This window comes from Schistocerca cancellata, chromosome 2 (genome assembly GCF_023864275.1).
Source record: "Schistocerca cancellata isolate TAMUIC-IGC-003103 chromosome 2, iqSchCanc2.1, whole genome shotgun sequence".
In the NCBI taxonomy this organism is placed as follows: Eukaryota; Metazoa; Arthropoda; class Insecta; order Orthoptera; family Acrididae; genus Schistocerca; species Schistocerca cancellata.
In genome coordinates this window covers 1047336674-1047354738 of record NC_064627.1, presented here as the reverse complement: position 1 = coordinate 1047354738, position 18065 = coordinate 1047336674, and the positions used below count along the sequence as shown (strand labels likewise).

At 45.7% G+C, this 18065-nt stretch overlaps 1 pseudogene; it reads left to right on the top strand.

The window, feature by feature from the left end:
- The first annotated feature begins 1109 nt into the window (after positions 1-1109).
- Positions 1110-1227, top strand: LOC126163638 (5S ribosomal RNA; annotated as a pseudogene).
- The last annotated feature ends 16838 nt before the right edge of the window (positions 1228-18065 follow it).

Here is an 18065-nt window from a genome sequence, read left to right as displayed (position 1 = left end):
TTGAGATTCAGATATGTGCAGATTAGGTACCATGAAAGTTTCTTTGTGTAGACTTGGGACAACTTTTGTAGTAAGTATATTGTCCCTCAATTTTTGTGAATCTCACACCAGTTACCCATAGTGAACAGTATCTGCAGCTTAATTCGTCTTTTTCCTCCCACAGCTTGGCTTGCAAGTATTGTAGAGAAAACTTCTGCCATTACATCTTTGGCTAACTGTGGCTCGCAATTACAGCAAACTGTTTTACAATGAGAGCGAAGTCTGTTGACGCTTCACTGTTGTATAAGACATTCTCAGATTTGTTGTCGCCTCAGTTCAGGATACAACCTCGAGCTTTCGACAATTTCCTCTACGTCTTCGTCAGAAGCAACTGACTGCCGAACTATTGCTGTGATGGCCTCATAGCCGAAAGACGCCTTCTGACTGGTCGGTAGGTACGTCATGCTGTCGCAAATGGTGTCTACGGCTTTGTTGGTGGCGCCACCACTACTGCCGTGACGTAAACATTGCGACGAATATCTGTCTCTGTGCATCGAGCTCGCTTCCGTGCACCGCTAAGGTTATATCCGTTGTCACGGGTGATTTTTTCGCACATTCTTATTCCTACAGCCTGAAACTACGTAGTTCTAGTATTTTGGAGCCTGGGACAAAACTTCCTAGCAATGTAAACATATACTCTAATCTGAATGCCAGCCAGGCAACACCGCTTAAGTTTGTGTGCGTGTGCGTGTGCGTGTATCAATCTTAGTGGAGCCCGGGGTCTAGGTTAGGTTGGAAGGCAACAGTCTGTTGTGAGTTGGCGAACATACATACACAATCTCATGGTTGAAAGCCATCTGGACGTACCACATGCCTGTAATACTAGGCACTGAAGAAACGCTGCAGGACACAAAAGCACGCAGAATACTGAACTAAAAGCTCGCGAATTGGGCTGTGCCCAAGGAAACGCTTGATGGTCTTATTCCAACAACACGTGACAAACTGATGAGGCAGTGAAGGTTCTGACTACTGCCGACCAAGACGCGATGACTGACGCCATTGCTCATACAACACTAAAACAAGACTCGACGGCCTTGCCCCAGAAAATGATGGGCCTTCTCAATGAAGAGGGCAACGGCCTTGCCGCAGTGGCTACAGCGGTTCCCGTGAGATCACCGAAGTTAAGCATTGTCGGGCGTGGTTGGCACTTGGATGGGTGACCATTCAGGCCGCCATGCGCTGTTGCCATTTTTCGGGGTGCACTCAGCCTTGTGACGCCAATTGAGGAGCTACTCGACCGAATAGTAGCGGCTTCGGTCAAGAATACCATCATAACGACCGGGAGAGAGGTGTGCTGACCCCACGCCCCTCCTATCCGCATCTTCCTCTGAGGATGACACGGCGTTCGGATGGTCCCGGTAGGCCACTCGGTCTGACGACAGTGTTTATCAATGAAGAACCGCCTTAGGAGATACTATCAGCGTACTGGGTGCCTGTTCTGTGAACTGCACGTCAACCGACTCGAGGGTGTAGTACAGGAGAAAATACAAACATTTCGAAACGAGCAATGGTGAGCAGAAACTATCAGGGCTGGATACCAGCCGTCCTTGCGTGTGGAAGCTTGCCAGACACTTCACCAGGGAGAAACATTACATTCCCATTCTACAAGGACCAGACAGCCCAACTTACTCCGCGATGGAGAAGGCAGAGCCTATGTTACAACACTTGCAGCGTCTTTCATGCCGTATCTGGCTCCTTCAGATCCAGTATTCACATTAGAAACGGACCAGGGTGTTAAATGCCCACCCATGCGCGACGGAATCAGATGTACTAGCACAAACGAAATTACTCGGGCTATCAAGGATACCAGTGCTGGGAAAGCCCGTGGGCTTGACGGTATTCATATCCGTGTCCTCCAGAAGTTCACAGACAAAGCCGTAGAATACCTGGCACAAACAACGAATGCCATCTTAAAACATGAACACTTCCCTGCCTTTTGGAAGGCGGCCAATGTCCTGATGTTCAGGGAACCAGGGAAAGACCACTCCCTCCCACATAATTACAGACCCATCAGTCTGCTGTCTCGCTCAGCAAGACTGAAGGGGTAATACTACAGTGCATCACTAGGCACTGCATTACCATAGACCCCCTAAGATCGGAACAATTCGGCTTAAGAATCACCACTCAGCAACGCAACTCCTCTGTGTAGACGAACATTTAACACATGGCTATAACATGAAGGAAGCCACAGGGGCCTTGTTCCTATACATCGAAAAAGCTTCCGACTGTCTCTGGTACAACGACCTTATACACAGGCTACGCGAAGCTGGTTTTCCGGACGGACTTACGTCTCACACTTATCTCACGAACAAATGAACAGATGTTTTAACACTGACGTGCAAGGCAAACAACTCTCAGTTGACAAAAATTTCGCTCTCATTGAAGTATATGGCAGAAATAGTCTTCAAGGAATTGTGAAACGAACCCTGTCGTCCAAGACCGTGTGCCACGAAGATCGCAGATTCACCACCGTGAGGCGGGGGGCGGGGGCGGGAGGGGGAATTCACAGGCTGAGTAAGGCTTAAGTGCTGTAGTGTGCTAGTGAGACGGAAGAGAACCTACGTCATAGGGAAACCCCGTAGAAACTGTCGGTGGCCGTGGGGACATAGCAGTGTTAAATAAGGCAGACCTACTATCGGCCATCAAGGGAAACATTTAGGGAAATTAATTCTGTGGTAATTCATAAATTTTCATGGTGATCCCAATAATATTTGAATTTTGGTCATATCTATAATAGTTTAGTTAATCTCAATTTAACAGTAAATCACAGTTTTGTAACAAGGACCTGAAGGCTAAAATGTGAATGCTTTGGTCGATCTTAACGATCGATATTCCATATAGAAGCGCATCATTAAAATGAAAAATGTAAGTATCAAGTCTGTAACTTTGTTTAAAAGATATATTATCAGTACTTTCAGTTAAGATCAGATCTTTTCCTCCACACCAAAGTCACTGAACGATGACGGTGTTAAACTTTATTGAATCATTAGGTAACAATGTTCGTTGTAACGTTTAGTGCGTATGTTACTACCTTTCTTTATTTCTTTAATAAACAGCACATTGGTGTAAGGCTACTGGCCGTGGCATTCAACGCTAAGAAGGAAATTGTATTGGTTTTATGTAAAAGAATTTATTATGTATTGCATATTATTGTTACTTTATTTAGAATGTGAAAGTGGTCAAGCTTACATTATTTATATATGTTGAAGTGTAAAATAATGTAGAATAAACTGTAGCCAATCAGATGGACGGCTTCAGGAAAGGGAACTGCCCTAGTCAGTTGAGACAGGGTATTCGCCGCACGGTAAACGTGTGGGAGACGGGCAGAAGCGAAAGCAGACAGTTCTGGTCTGGAAACCAAAGGGTACAGTTCGGATTGAGACGCGGAAGTGTACAATCGATGTTTCGGCAGCTAGGAAGTGAAAGGAGTTAAATTTCGCGTAGTGTGGCGGTGAGCAGCCGCGCGCCAGGTGTGAACTAACTTTTTGCGTAGTTAACGAGGTGGAGTATTTGACTTATTTCGCGATGAGACTGAATGATCGAACTGTGTCAAATGGATATGCGCTCGAGTGTAATAGTAATTCTAAATACGAACACTTTCGCTATTAGTTAGCTTTCTGAATGAACATTATTCTAACCAAATCGTAATTTAGCTACAAATATTATTACTGTTATTATATGTTATATTAAGTGTCTATGTTTCATAGAATTTCGCAAACTTGCCGTCAGCCAGACAATGTAACCAAAGGGTCAGAAGTGTCAGATTTAGGGCGTGTAAAGCGACATGCGCGGTTCAACCCCTAGACCAGTTTGAGCCGAGACATTTCGACGAAGAGGAACCGCATGTGAGCCCGAACATCTTTGGAATTTTAGCTCGCACAATCGACAACACAATATACAAGCTGGAGTACCCCAGGGAAATATCCTGGGGCCCCATCTAGTTCAGCCTGTATATTAATCACTTTTCAGCAACACAAAACACGTTAGACGTCTACGCGGATGATACAGCCATCCTTGCTCAAGACTGGAAACTGTGCAACGTAAATTCACGAATACAGACGGCAGTCAGAACAGCCGAGCCTTGGCTGGAACTATGGTGTATTGAAGTAAACGTCGACAAGTGCGAAGCAGTTCTGTTCACACACAGACCGAAGCAACTGCACAAAGATCAACACTGTCTACAGGTAACACTAAATGCACTCCCAATACGTTTCAGAGAGAGACGTACGTGTGTACGTACTTGTGTACGTATTAAATTCCCTGCTGTAGCCCGTTGGTCGGCTTTAATAGCAGCTGGCATATCCAGGTAGTCTTGGTGATTTGCGGGGGCTTGTTCAAGTTGTCGCTTGTGGATGTGTGTGAGTTCGCCATACATGGTTATGCTCTAGCTAGTAGAGTCTTTGCCCGCTTGTGCTTCCACCTATGGTTGTGGTCAGTTTCCCAGAGTAAGGATGAAAGGATTGTTAGTGTCTCGGGTTCCTGTATAGTCTCGTGGTGTTCTTTTTTTAAAATCTTTGTTGAAGGTTTCAAGGTGCTATTTATTGTGAAGATATACGGTGTGTGTGTGTGGGCGCAGCGTGGAGCATTGCTAATGATACGTAGCACTTTGTTCTGTACGATGTGCAGGAGGCGCAGGCGTTCAGTATACTTTAACTGTTTATCATTGGTTAGCAACGCAATGCAAATGGCGGCAGCTCCATGAGCCGCAACTCGCAGCGGCAATCCGATCGATGACGGCTTCCGTAACCCGCCGAGGAAGTGGTAAGCGAAGCAGCATGCGTTTCCAACACCCCAAGCGCTCGAAACCAGCAATTGATACGTCATAATGGACGCGACTACGGCTCCGGACGACGGCATGTCGTCACAGCCGCAACAACCTCCACGACCGTCACAGAAAAACCAGCCTATCGTGATGCGGTATCACATACAAGGAACTGTATGACTGGCTAAAGGAAAACATGAAGCAGCCGTCTTCTGCCAAGCAGGCCAGAGGGAACGAATTAAAACTGTCTCCTCCATTGAAGCCTACGTGGAACTTTGAGGAGCTAGGCGTGTACTCATGCATACCTTCCCAGCTATTCAATCACCCACATTGAAGGTGGCCCTGAGAGGCTTCCCTCAAAAATGAAGTAAAAGAAGAATGGCAACGGATGGGCTACACTGCACACGTCATAGACTTCCACAGAATGCCTGGCACCAACCAGAAATCTGGGCTACGATTAGTCGTCCTTCCTGACTCCCTGGGCAGCAGAAAAATCCTTCAGATCCACAGGCTCTTCACTCTGGAAGCCTCTGCAGAAATATTGAGAAAACAGCGCGAAATCACGCAGTGTTTCTGCTGTCAAAGCTTCAATCATGTCGCCAGGCACTGCACCATGGACTGGTTGTCAAATGTGGCGTACCCCACGACAGTCAACCATAGTTGAACTTCTGACGAACAAACTGGAATCAGTACAACGACTCCATCAATCAGGACTTACTACTTCAACCGGATGCTGGCGATGTTGAAGCTGCATTGGCAACTCTCGATGAAGCCCTTAACACAGCAATCTCCACCTCGACACCACTGACCAGACGCCAACAGACAGCATGACCAGGACTACTGCAAGACATACTGGACATGATCAGAGAGCGAAACAGGCTCTTCAAGGATGGGTGACTGACAAGGGAGCAGGCCCTGAAGAGACGCAGCAACCTGCTACAACGAATCATCAAGGCTGCCATTATTGACTTCAAGAATTGACAGTGGACAGAAACTGCAGGAGTTTACACCTGACCCAGAAGCATGGGATGCAGTTAGATTTTTCACGAAGCGGAAGGCAACGATTCCTCCCCTTGAAACGCTTACTGGTATCGTCTACAAGCCTGGGGACAAAGTCAACACCATTGTGGACGTTTTTCAAAACACCTTTGTACCAGTTTACGACCCAATTGATGAAAACCATGTGCACTGGATTGAGGACAAAGTTGAGGATTATCTCTGTGCACCTGCTAGGGAAGAAGACATACCACCAGTCACTCCAGAAGAAGTCTCGCTGCGTATGTGCCTTAAACAATCAAGAAGCACTGAGGCTTGACAACATCAATGGAAAGATGCTGAAAGAACTCCTGCCTCAGGCCTATGTCTACATCGCCGCTCCATCATCATCATCATCATCATCATCATCATCATCATCATCATCATCATCATCATCATCATCATCATCATCATCATCATCATCATCATCATCATCATCATCATGATCTTGAGACTGAAGACTTATGCAACTGCCTGGAAACAAGCAATAGTTGTGCCAGTCCCAAAGCCAGGAAAGTTCTCCAGCGACTAGAAAGTTCCAGACGAGATGAACCTGACACTTCTCCTGAAGATCACAAATGAACTTGCTGAAACGTTGCCTGAGAATAATGCATTGACTCAGCTGTCAGCCTTAGATTTTATCATCAAGACTCACCGAGAGAGCTTGCATTCTCATATAATGCAGCTCTACAAGGACATACACCCACTGCAGAAACTTTGGATTAAATAAGCAAGTTTGGTCAGTTTCACACAGCTGCGACATCCTATCCATACGGCAAGAACCAAAAGCATCCTGTGATGTGCCAGCTCGGCACTGGCGAGGGAACACATTCACATCACACAGTCTGCACTCGACAAAATTGGACGCATTTTACACACATGCCACGAGAAACTGGCTTCTGCACTCTCGCCTTTCACAAGGGAATGTGTAGATGGAAATACCTTCGCGACCAGTAAACAGTGCAAGCGGAAGGCCACACGAAACAAGTTCCAACGACTGCCAGGGGCACAACTGCAGGAGGCTGACATTGTGGATTCGAGGGTCATTGTCAACCTGACCAGCAAGGAACTGGATGAAACGACAACGTCCATGCTAGCCAAAGGATTTAACTTTGCACTGGTTCTGAGCACGTTATCAAAACTAGAGATGATCAGCATCAAAGAGCCCATATGTGGACTGCCATCTGAAGCCATTCAAGAGGTGAGAAAGGAGACCTGCAAAATCCTAGACAGAGCGAGAATGCCTAAAAGCAACATCTCGGCGGCGGACCGCAGGGTGATACGCAACCTCAGAGAAGATGCGGATACGTCATTTTATCAGCAGACAAAGGGAACATGATGGTGCTGGTAATAGTGGCTGACTACTGTGACAAGTTTAATTCGCTGCTACAGAACCAGGCCTGCAAAAAAGTGGCCAAGGACCCTACAATAGCTGCAACAAAGAAAGACCATAGGTTTTAAACAATTCAGGTCTGGACCAGGACCTGGTTAACAGTGTTTATCCCAGAGCTCCGGTAATACCACAGAAGGCCTCCCCAAGAGGGAGGTGCCACTATGCCCTGTAGTAGACACGATCAGTTCTACCTACGGTATAGCAAAACACCTGGCGCAACTACTCAAGCCTCTCGTGGGTACATGTCCCCATTGCATCAAGAATTCCACGGAGTTTATTAAGACACTCAAGGAGTGGCGTCTTGACGGAAATGATATTATGGTCAGCTTTGACGTTACACCCTGTTCACGAGGGTACCACTAACGACTTCTTGGAACTACTGGAGAGTCATTTCAACGAAGACACAGTGGAATTATTCCACCATGCACTCACAACCAATTATTTCCAGTTTGGGGGTATGTTTTACCAACAGGGAGATGGAGCCGCTATGGTATCCCACTGGTATCATGTATCGCCCATCTGTACATCTAAAACTCCGAGGATATTGCATTGCAAAACATCGCATCTTCAACACAAGGTCTTTTATCGGTACGTGGACGATACTTTCACGGTCCGGCCGCACGGCGAAAACACTAACCGTATTTCTCAGCCACCTGAACAACATGCAGAAGAACAAAAGTTCACAATGGAATTGGAAGAAAATGGGTGCCTACCCTTCCTCGATATCCTACCACAGAAGAAGACTGACGGCACACCAGACACCGTCCACCGAAAGAAAACGCACAGAGACCTGTATCTTAGCGCAAACAGCTACCATCACCCAGAACAACGGAAAGCCGTTCTCACTACACTTGTCCACAGAGATGTTGACATATGCATCAAGGACAGTTTATCTACAGAGATTCAGCAGCTGAAGTAAACTTTCCAGAAAAATGGCTACACGAAAACAGACTAGATGTGCTCCCAAGATCAGGAAGAAGGGCGATCAGGAAGAAGGGCGATCAGGAAGAAGGGCGATCAGGAAGAAGGGCGATCAGGAAGAAGGGCGATCAGGAAGAAGGGCGATCAGGAAGAAGGGCGATCAGGAAGAAGGGCGATCAGGAAGAAGGGCGATCAGGAAGAAGGGCGATCAGGAAGAAGGGCGATCAGGAAGAAGGGCGATCAGGAAGAAGGGCGATCAGGAAGAAGGGCGATCAGGAAGAAGGGCGATCAGGAAGAAGGGCGATCAGGAAGAAGGGCGATCAGGAAGAAGGGCGATCAGGAAGAAGGGCGATCAGGAAGAAGGGCGATCAGGAAGAAGGGCGATCAGGAAGATGACAAAGGTCTGGTGTTCCTCCTGTACTGGAGAAGATAAAAATAATCTTCCATCCTCGAGCGAAAGTCAGGAGTATGCTGGGCTCAATTAAGGACAACTTTGGTGTAAGAACAGGGTTTCTACAGCATTTTCTATGTAAGTGGAAAATATATTTGACAGATGCAGCATTACATCACAAAACCCATCTCTGAACATGGGAGCAGCGTCTGCCTGACAAAAAGAAAGATCCGTGGTAGCAGAGCACAGTTTCACACACGTTTCAATTTTAAGAAACCAAGAGACTGTAGACTGGAAGGTGTCTGGGACTATTATTAAACAGCCAGTGCAGATACGAGTCAGTGATACACTGGTCAACCGGGATAGTGGCTTCAAACTCAGCACCGCTTGGAACGCAACATTATGTAAAGTAAGACGAGAGTGCACCGATGGAGGCAGATCTTTGGTGGCGGATAGAACAAACAGGCCGCAGTGAGACGAGACGCCAGGGCCCGGCGCCCGTGGCTTCCACCGGCCCGGTGAGTAGAACCCACCCTGAACAGGCTTCAGGCGATGGCTGATGAGCCAGAGACAACATGTACTAACGACACAAAAGCAAGACACACTACCTGCCCCCATCGTCGCCGAGTTCCCCCATAACTGAAGAACTATGACATAATAAAAGGGCTATTAAAGGCAACAACTTTAAAGCTAAGCCAGCGGGAGGAGACAAAATTAAAATGACACTAAACACTACTGAGCACAACACCATCAAGGACCTGCTCACAGTAAGACCATATGCCAATACACGTTCCCCACAACAAAAATAGTCATTGTGGACCTTCCAAGACTGCTGTCCCCCAGGCAATCAAAACAGACTTTACTGCCCAGGGGTACGTTGTCGAAGCCGTCTAACGGATGGGCAAACACGGGTCAGAAAGGAAGTGGCTGTTGTGTCAGGTTACTCTGTCTGATATACCCAGAAACGAAATGAAAATCAAGAAGGTTATGGCCGTCCCTGTCACCACACAGCCCCTGCGCTGCATAAACAAGACAGTGCAGTGCTTTAGGTGTCAGGGGTTGAACCACATAGCCACGTACTTTAATGTGGCGATGGACTGCAGGAAGTGCGTTAAGCCCCTCTACAGCAGAAAATGTGCGATCAAACTCATGGACCCGCTAATATGGTGCGCGCTGTGTGGCAGAAACCACACAGTGGGTTACCAAGGTTGCGAGGTCCACAAATGAGAGACATCAAGCAGAGAGTGCAAAGAAACAACACACACGGATAAGACTTCGGTAAAACTAAGACCAGACACCAACAGCTACATACGTTGAAGGGGTTTCTCCTTCAAGAAGCCGTGAAAACATAGCCCTTTCACCACAACACCAGACAGACCCAAGAACGGGGAACACAACGACCAGGCCACCCAGAACAGAGTAATCTCTAGGGAAACCCCCAAACAAAAGCAGCAGGAATTCAGGGAGACCCAGAAGCGTAACACACAGATCCCCATTGCTCTGCAGCCAGCAGTCGCTTCCCTCTGCAAGCTCATCAGTAGCAGCAAAACCCCATCATGGATGGACAATCAAATATCCAAGGCCTGAGAAAGTGCACCTTTAACACAGACGGCATTGTTAATTAAGTGGTTGAATGCAGGGAATTCATGAAGGCGTTCTCAAACGACATATGCATGATGGCAGAAACCCACCTCAAGCCGGGAAAAAGTGACAGTTCCCAATTACAATAGTTACCGTTCAAGACGGAGGAGTTGCCACATGCATAAAGAGGGATCCTTCAACCAGGTATACATACCAGCTACCAATAAAACTGGAGCAGTGGCAGTAGAAGTATCCACTGTAACCGGACCACTAACAGTATTTGCAATATGCCGACACCTAAATGGCAAGATCAATGAGGGAGAGAGCAGCTTTAGGACAAACTGAGGGCAAACTCCTAATGGAGGCGACTTCAGTTCCAAGCACGGGCGCGCGACTCGCGTGGGAACGTCGGCAGCAACAGCAGCAAGAAGTAGTTTGCGTTGGACAGCCGTTTGTGTTCTGCGAGCGGAGTGTCCCGGGTTTGTACCCCACTGCTGTCTACTGTCCGACGCTGCAGTCCTCGGTAAGTACGGAACTTCTTGTTCGTCCTCTACAGCGTAGTTGCTACAAAATATCTACTGCATATGGACAGGCTACGAATGAGCGAAGTAGTGATGCCGGTACTTGCTTCGTATACCGAATTTTTTTATCACTTAATTACTTGCCAAAAGTAGTTTTACTTGCGTATTCAGAAAAAATGTGAAACGTCAGCTGCGTCAATATAGTCTTAAAAGTAGTTCAATGTAGGAAAGTTTTCTTGTAACAAATGCTAATTCCATATTTCTGATTATTTGAACATTAACTGCTGAGGCAACGTTAAACATCGTAGTTGTGTTCTGTATACAAATGTGGTACAATTTTTCATGCGTATAAGACTCACAAGATAACGCACAACAGTGTTATACCCCAGGTGTAAAGAGTGGCCCGTGATTGGCTCTAGCGTCGGAGAAAGGACTTGAAAAATTTTAAAAAATCGATTTTTCGGAAATATGTTCACTTTGTAACGGACGTCCTTCTGAAGAGTCTGGTACATGAAACATGTTCGAGGAAAGTAAAAAAGGAATTTTAAAAAAGAGTACTGCTAGTGTTGTGACTGCCGTCTGCTTCACGTCTCCTATGCAGCAAGCTACATAAATTTGAATATTAACTGTTTTTCTTACTTGTCACTTTTTCCCTGTGTGTTTGCTTTTAGGAAGCTTTAATTTTCGAGTACTAATAATAGTGTTCCATAGACTTAGTGTTTTTTTAATAAAGTCCAGAGACAGTGCTTATTTTCATTGTTTCCAACAAGAAGTTTCTAGTAATCACAGTTTAGTCAGCTATCAGTCTTTAGTGAAGTAGCAGTCTAGTTAAAAGTTGATTAACTCGCTACAGTAAATTATTGATTTACTAGGATGGATGTGTGACTGCTCATTATAGACGCAGGAGGAGCTGACCATTGTTCACGAACAGCTGAACATGCTGATGGCCACGGTCAGTCTGTCTTCAGTGTAGCGGCAGTGGGGAGTCTGGTGCGTTGCATGGTACATCCCAGGTGTTACATGCTTCACTCACGGTCCCTGCTGTCGAGACATCTTCGCGGGTACCGGGCGCGGTTGGGCCGCCCTCTCCCCAAGAAAAGTGGCGGGTTCAACGACGTTCGCGTCGCACGAGGCGGAGGGTCAATGTGGAGGCTGGCCGTATGGCATCGCCCGCTCTGCCTGTGAGTGGTCATGTGACCGCTCCTTCAGCAAGGTCCGAGCAGGCGCAGGGGGGGAGGGGGCGGGAAGGGGGGGATGGGTTTATTAGTGACTGGGAGCTCCAATGTTAGGCGGGTGATGGAGCCCCTTAGGGAAATAGCGGAAAGGTCGGTGAAGAAGGCCAGTGTTCACTCTGCTTGCCAGGGGTCTCATCCGAGATGGGAAGGAGGCCCTGCCGGCGGCGATAGAGAGCACTGGGTGCACCCGACTGCAAATTGTTGCTCATGTCGGCACCAATGACTCCTGCCGTCTGGGTTCAGAGGTCATCCTCAGTTCGTACAGGCGGTTGGCGGAGTTGGTGAGGGCGGAAAGCCTCGCTCGTGGGGTGCAATCTGAGCTAACTATCTGTAGTGTCTTTCTGATAACCGATCGCGGTCCTCTGGTTTGGAACCGAGTGGAAGGCTTAAACCAGAGGCTCAGACGATTCTGCGGAGTTCTGGGGTGAAAATTTCTCGACTTCCGCTATCAGGTGGATAAACGTACAGTCCCCCAGAATAAGTCAGGCGTGCACTACACGCAGGAAACGGGTGGAAGGGTATCGGATTACTTGTGGAGTGCACATGAGGGATTTTAGGTTAGAGAATTCCGTCCCTAGGCCCGAAAAGACGCTTCCGAAGACGCGAAATGTTAGCAGTAGGGAAAACGCAACAGGGGCTGACAATATTTATGTGGCAATAGTGAACTGCAGGAGCGTCTATAGAAAGGTCCCAGAATTGCTCTCATTAATAAACGGTCACAATACCCACATAGTACTAGCCATGGGAAGTTCGCTGAAACCTGATGTAAACAGTAATGAAATTCTAAACTCAGATTGGAATGTATACCACAGAGAGAGGCTGGACAGTGAAGGGGAGGCGTGTTTATAGCGATAAAAAGTGCAATAGTATCGAAGGAATGACGGAGATCCGAAATATGAAAATTTCTGTGAAGGTCGCGGTTAAAGCAGGCACAAACATGGTAATTGTACGTCTATATAAACCCCTGGATCAGCAGCTGTTGTGGCAGAACACCTGAAGGAAAATTTGGAAAATATTTCCAGTTGATTTCCACACCATGTTATAGTTTTGGGTGGAGATTTTGATTTATCAGATGTAGACTGGGAGACTCAAACGTTTATAGCGGGTGGCAGGGACAAATAATCCAGTGAAATATTTTAAGCGCATTATCTGAAAACTACCTAAAGCATTGGCGATAACATTAGACCTTCCGGTGACAAACAGACCCGAACTATTTGAAACAGTTAACGCAGAACAGGGAATCAGCGATCAGAAAGCTGTTACAGCATCGATGATTTCAGCCGTAAACAAAAATATTGTAAAGGTTGGAAAATGTTTCTGTTTAGCAAAATTGACAAGATGATTTCAGAGTTCTTAACGACTCAACACGAAAGTTGGAACTTCACAGCAAACAGACAAAGCCTTGCAAATAAAAAATACGCGAAGCGAAATTTTGTGTGAGGAGGGCTATGCGAGAGGCGTTCAATTAATTCGAAAGTAAAGTTCTATGTACTGACTTGGCAGAAAATCCTAAGAAATTTTGGTTTTGTGTCAAAGCGGTAGGTGGATCAAAACAAAATGTCCAGACACTGTGACCAAAATGGTACTGAAACAGAGGATGACAGACTAAAAGCTGAAATACTAAATGTCTTTTTCCAAAGCTGTTTCACAGAGGAAGACTGCACTGTAGTTCGTTCTCTAGATTGTTGCACAGATGACAAAATGGTAGATATCGAAATAGATGACAGGGATAGAAAAAATTGCTCAAAAGAGGAAAGGCCGCTGGACCTGATGGGATACCAGTTCGATATTACACAAAGTACGCGAAGGAACTTTACCCTTCTTGGAGCGGTGTACCGTAGGTATCTAGAAGAGCATAGCGTTCCAAACGATTGGAAAAGGGCACAGGTCATCCCCGTTTTCAAGAAGGGACGTCGAACATGTGCAGAACTATAGACCTGTATCTCTAACGTATATCAGTTGTTGAATTTTTGAACACGTATTATGTTCGAGTATAGTGACTTTTTCTGGAGACTAGAAATCTCTCTAGAAATCACCATGGGCTTCGAAAAAGACGATCGTGTGAAACCCAGCTCGCGCTATTCTTCCGAAGTAAGAGTAATTTCAGGTGTGTCGTAGGAGCGTTGCTGTTCACATTTATATAAATGACCTTGTGGATAACATCGGAAGTTCACTGAGGCATTTTGCGGATGATGCTGTAGTATATCGAGAGGTTTTAACAATGGAAAATTGTACTGAAATGCAGGAGGATCTGCAACGAGTTTACGCATGGTGCAGGGAATGGCTGTTGTATCTCAATGTAGACAAGTGTAGTGTGCTGCGAATACATAGGAAAAAAGATTATCATTTAGCTGCAGTATAGCAGGTCAGCAACTGGAAGCAGTTAATTGCATAAATTATCTGGGAGGAGGCATTAGGAGTGATTTGAATTGGAATGACCATATAAAATTAATCGACGGTAAAGCAGATGCCAGACAGATTCATTGGAAGAATCCTAAGGAAATGCAGTCCGAAAACAAAGGAAGTAGATTACAGTACGCTTGTTCGCCCACTGCTTGAATACTGCTCAGCAGTGTGGGATCCGTACCAGATAGGGTTGATGGGAGATATAGAGAAGATCCAACGGAGAGCAGCGCGCTTCATTACAGGACTATTTAGTAATCGCGAAAGCGTTACAGAGACGATAGGTAAACTCTAGTGGAAGATTCTGCAAGAGACGCTCAGTAGCTCGGTACAGGTTTTTGTTGAAGTTTCGAGAACATACCTTCACCGAGGAATCAAGCAGTATATTGCTTCCTCCTACGTATATCTCGCGAAGAGACCACGAGGATAATAGAGAGAATAGAGCCCACACAGAGAGATACCGACAATTAGTGGATTAGAAGGGAGAACCGATGGAGGTACTCAAGATACCCTCCACCACACACCGTCAGGTGGCTCGCCGAGTATGGATGTAGATGTAGAAGCTGCACTGTCATGAATGGTATCTGTTCTTTCGAGAGCAGTTATCGTCATACATCTGAGTGCCTCCTGCTAATACCCATACAGGAACGTATTACCAGATAGCAACTTCTGCCGGATTTCCGATTCGGATTCCGGAAGAACCACTCTGCCCCACAACAGATCATGAGAGTGGTTGAAGCAGCCTCAGAGGTTACTGCGGGATAGTGCTACTAGCTGTAGCTGAAGCCTGCGACTCAGTACAACAGAGGGCTACTCTACACGTTATACACAATGGAGCATAGTTCAGCAAATTAAAAGCTGTTTCACGGATAGAATTCACTCTTTTATAGAAGGAACAGCCACCTTCCCCAAAAGGTGGTATTCGTGCTGGGGCGCCGCCGGGTTCGATTTTGGGGCCCGTATTGCCCAGTTTGTACACTGCGGACACACTAACAGCGCCTGGTGCACTCCAGACAATATGCAGGCGACACAGCCTTCTACACATGTAATGCTGACAATGACCTGGCCATCTGTAGGCTGCGAAGGGTTGTAGATGACAAAACTTGGGCCTATCACTGGCGCATCAACTCTGAAAACACGCAGGCTATGCTGATCACCTGGAGGATCGAAAGGCGTGGACCACCTCAACGCTAGCCCTCCACCTAAGCGGAACCCACTCCCCTGGCGGAGAACCGCCAAGTATTTTGGCGTAATCTTCGACTCACGTCTTACGTGGAAGTCCCACATAGACGAGGTCTACAGGAATGTGTGCCAGAATCTCTACCTATACCCAATCCTCAACACTACCCTTCCCTGCTCTGTAGGAGTAAATGTGTATCAGGCACTTATAAAGCCGGTAATGTAGTATGCATGCCCTGTCTGGGGATACGCGGCAAAGCAACATCCAGACAAACTCCACAGGCTGCAGATCTGCGCCCTCAGGAGGGCACTGCGTCCATCTCTGATTCTCCACTGACGATCTGCACGCCGCAGCTGAAATCCCCTCCCTGAAACAGTGTTTCCAAGAACTGGCAAGGGTCTCGTACGAGAGCTCTTCTGGATCAGGAAATGACCTTATCGGTATGACATGTCCCACGAGAAGCACAAACGCCCAATGACGATCTTCGACGACTAAGTTTAAGGGAAATCCCTATTTTTAATTCCTAATCTTGTTCCCTCCCTTATAAAATCAATCATCGCGCCAACCTGAGGCGAGTACCAGACACCCAGAACATTCATCACATTACACAGACATTAGAAAATCATAGAAAATCATAGAAAATCATAGAAAATCATAGAAAATCATAGAAAATCATAGAAAATCATAGAAAATCATAGAAAATCATAGAAAATCATAGAAAATCATAGAAAATCATAGAAAATCATAGAAAATCATAGAAAATCATAGAAAATCATAGAAAATCATATTGAGAGTAAGAGAATCCGATACTTTTCCTGAAGATGGCAAGTATAAAACTTAATGAAACGTTGCCGGAGAGCAACGCATTGACTCATGTCAACCAGAGAAGATTTTATCATCAAGATTCGCCGAAAAAGTCTATTCTCATGGAACTTTTTGAATGTGAGTAACTTTCCTGACTAGGTACTGGTGCTTTTATTACCCGAGTGGTGATTTGTTGATATCCTGTTTAGTCTCTTTTACTTTTTAAATTTACCAGTAGATAATGGCGAGTATTGATACTGTTTCTGTCTTAACATCGCTAATTACCAAATTTTGAGCTTCACTTCAGTATAGTATTGACAATCGATAATTCCACGTTTACGTGTGCAGACGTGATCTTCAATATTTGTTTATATGTTATTTTTCTGTAGTGTTATTTAACATTTTGTTTTAGTGCTCCTTTACGTTAGTGTTTGTAGTGTGTGTATTTTATTCACCTTCGTGATTGATTTGTAAGAAATGAAGGACATATACGATAATATCCATGAGCAACTTGCAAATACTAGTAATAAAGCATTTTAATGGAAGCAGCAGTTGAACTCTGTGACCTTTTAGCAGGTATTTTAAATGATTAAGGTTTCCCTGAGCACAAATATTACGTACAACGAAGTGCATACTTAGGACAGTCTAATGTTCACTCCAAATTTATTTTTATGTCTCTAGACATTAATAACAATTACATAATCCTGAGAAATGGCGTAAGAAAAAATACAGATTTTATGGACATTAGTGATTCTTCCTGAATTTAGATATCGTGTTGGATATCGAGAAAAATTTTATATTTATATTAATTTTTGTGAGTCCGTTTAAAGTCTAGAAGAATAAAAATCTGTGTACACCATAATAAGCTGCATAATCTTATGGGCAGGCTTTTCAGATTTTCAAACTGAATGCAGTGAGATATATATATTTCAGTTTATAGAGAGTGCTGCGTGACAGTATAAAAATGTATGACCTTTTAGCACCCACTACTGTACTAAGACAAAGGGATGAAAGACAGTACCGTTGTTCACCAAAGAAAATTTTGGTGCGTCTTTATAATACAATATACGACTAACCCCAGCCCCCACACCAAAATCATTGATTTCCCCCAACCAGGAGTATCATTATTACTGTAATTTTACAGTGAGGGGCAATATTCTGAGGAACAGATTATCATGTCACTAATACATGGTATGCCTAAAGGCACGAGTACTGGCAGACGAAGATCACCGCTTCCCAATGAATCGCCTTCACCGAGACAGATGGAAAAATGCTGAAAGGCTACCTGATCCTTCTTGCCTAAACGAAGTTGAGGTAATTTGCAGACTTAACCGTACCGTAATGGGAAGGAACCACACAGTTTGTGGATCAATAAAACTGAGGCCTACACGTTACCTTGGCACGACAGTTAATGCTTCAATTAGTTGCATTTCATCATTTGAAATGAGTACTTTCAGTATTGACATCTTGGATATTCGGGAATCCAGTCGGATGTCCTCGCACGATATTTCAACAGCTTGCCTCGCTGTCTTCAAGTGCTACCTGAGACTGGTCCTTAGGTCGATCGAGTCCAGCATTTATGCCTGGGAGGAACTAGGCGTTCCCTAATCGGTCCGCGCCGCGTCGTGTGTTCCGTCTGAGGTCCGCGCCCGCCAGTGCCCGCAGACGCGCTCCTGCCGTCGCAGCGGAAGGAGCTCTCAGCCGGTGCAACGGTAGCTATTGGGGTTTAGGCCTCGCTGACCGCTCTGCTCTACAGAGAGTTCCCTTTCGAAGCGCCAATAGCGCTCGGTGGATCGGCGG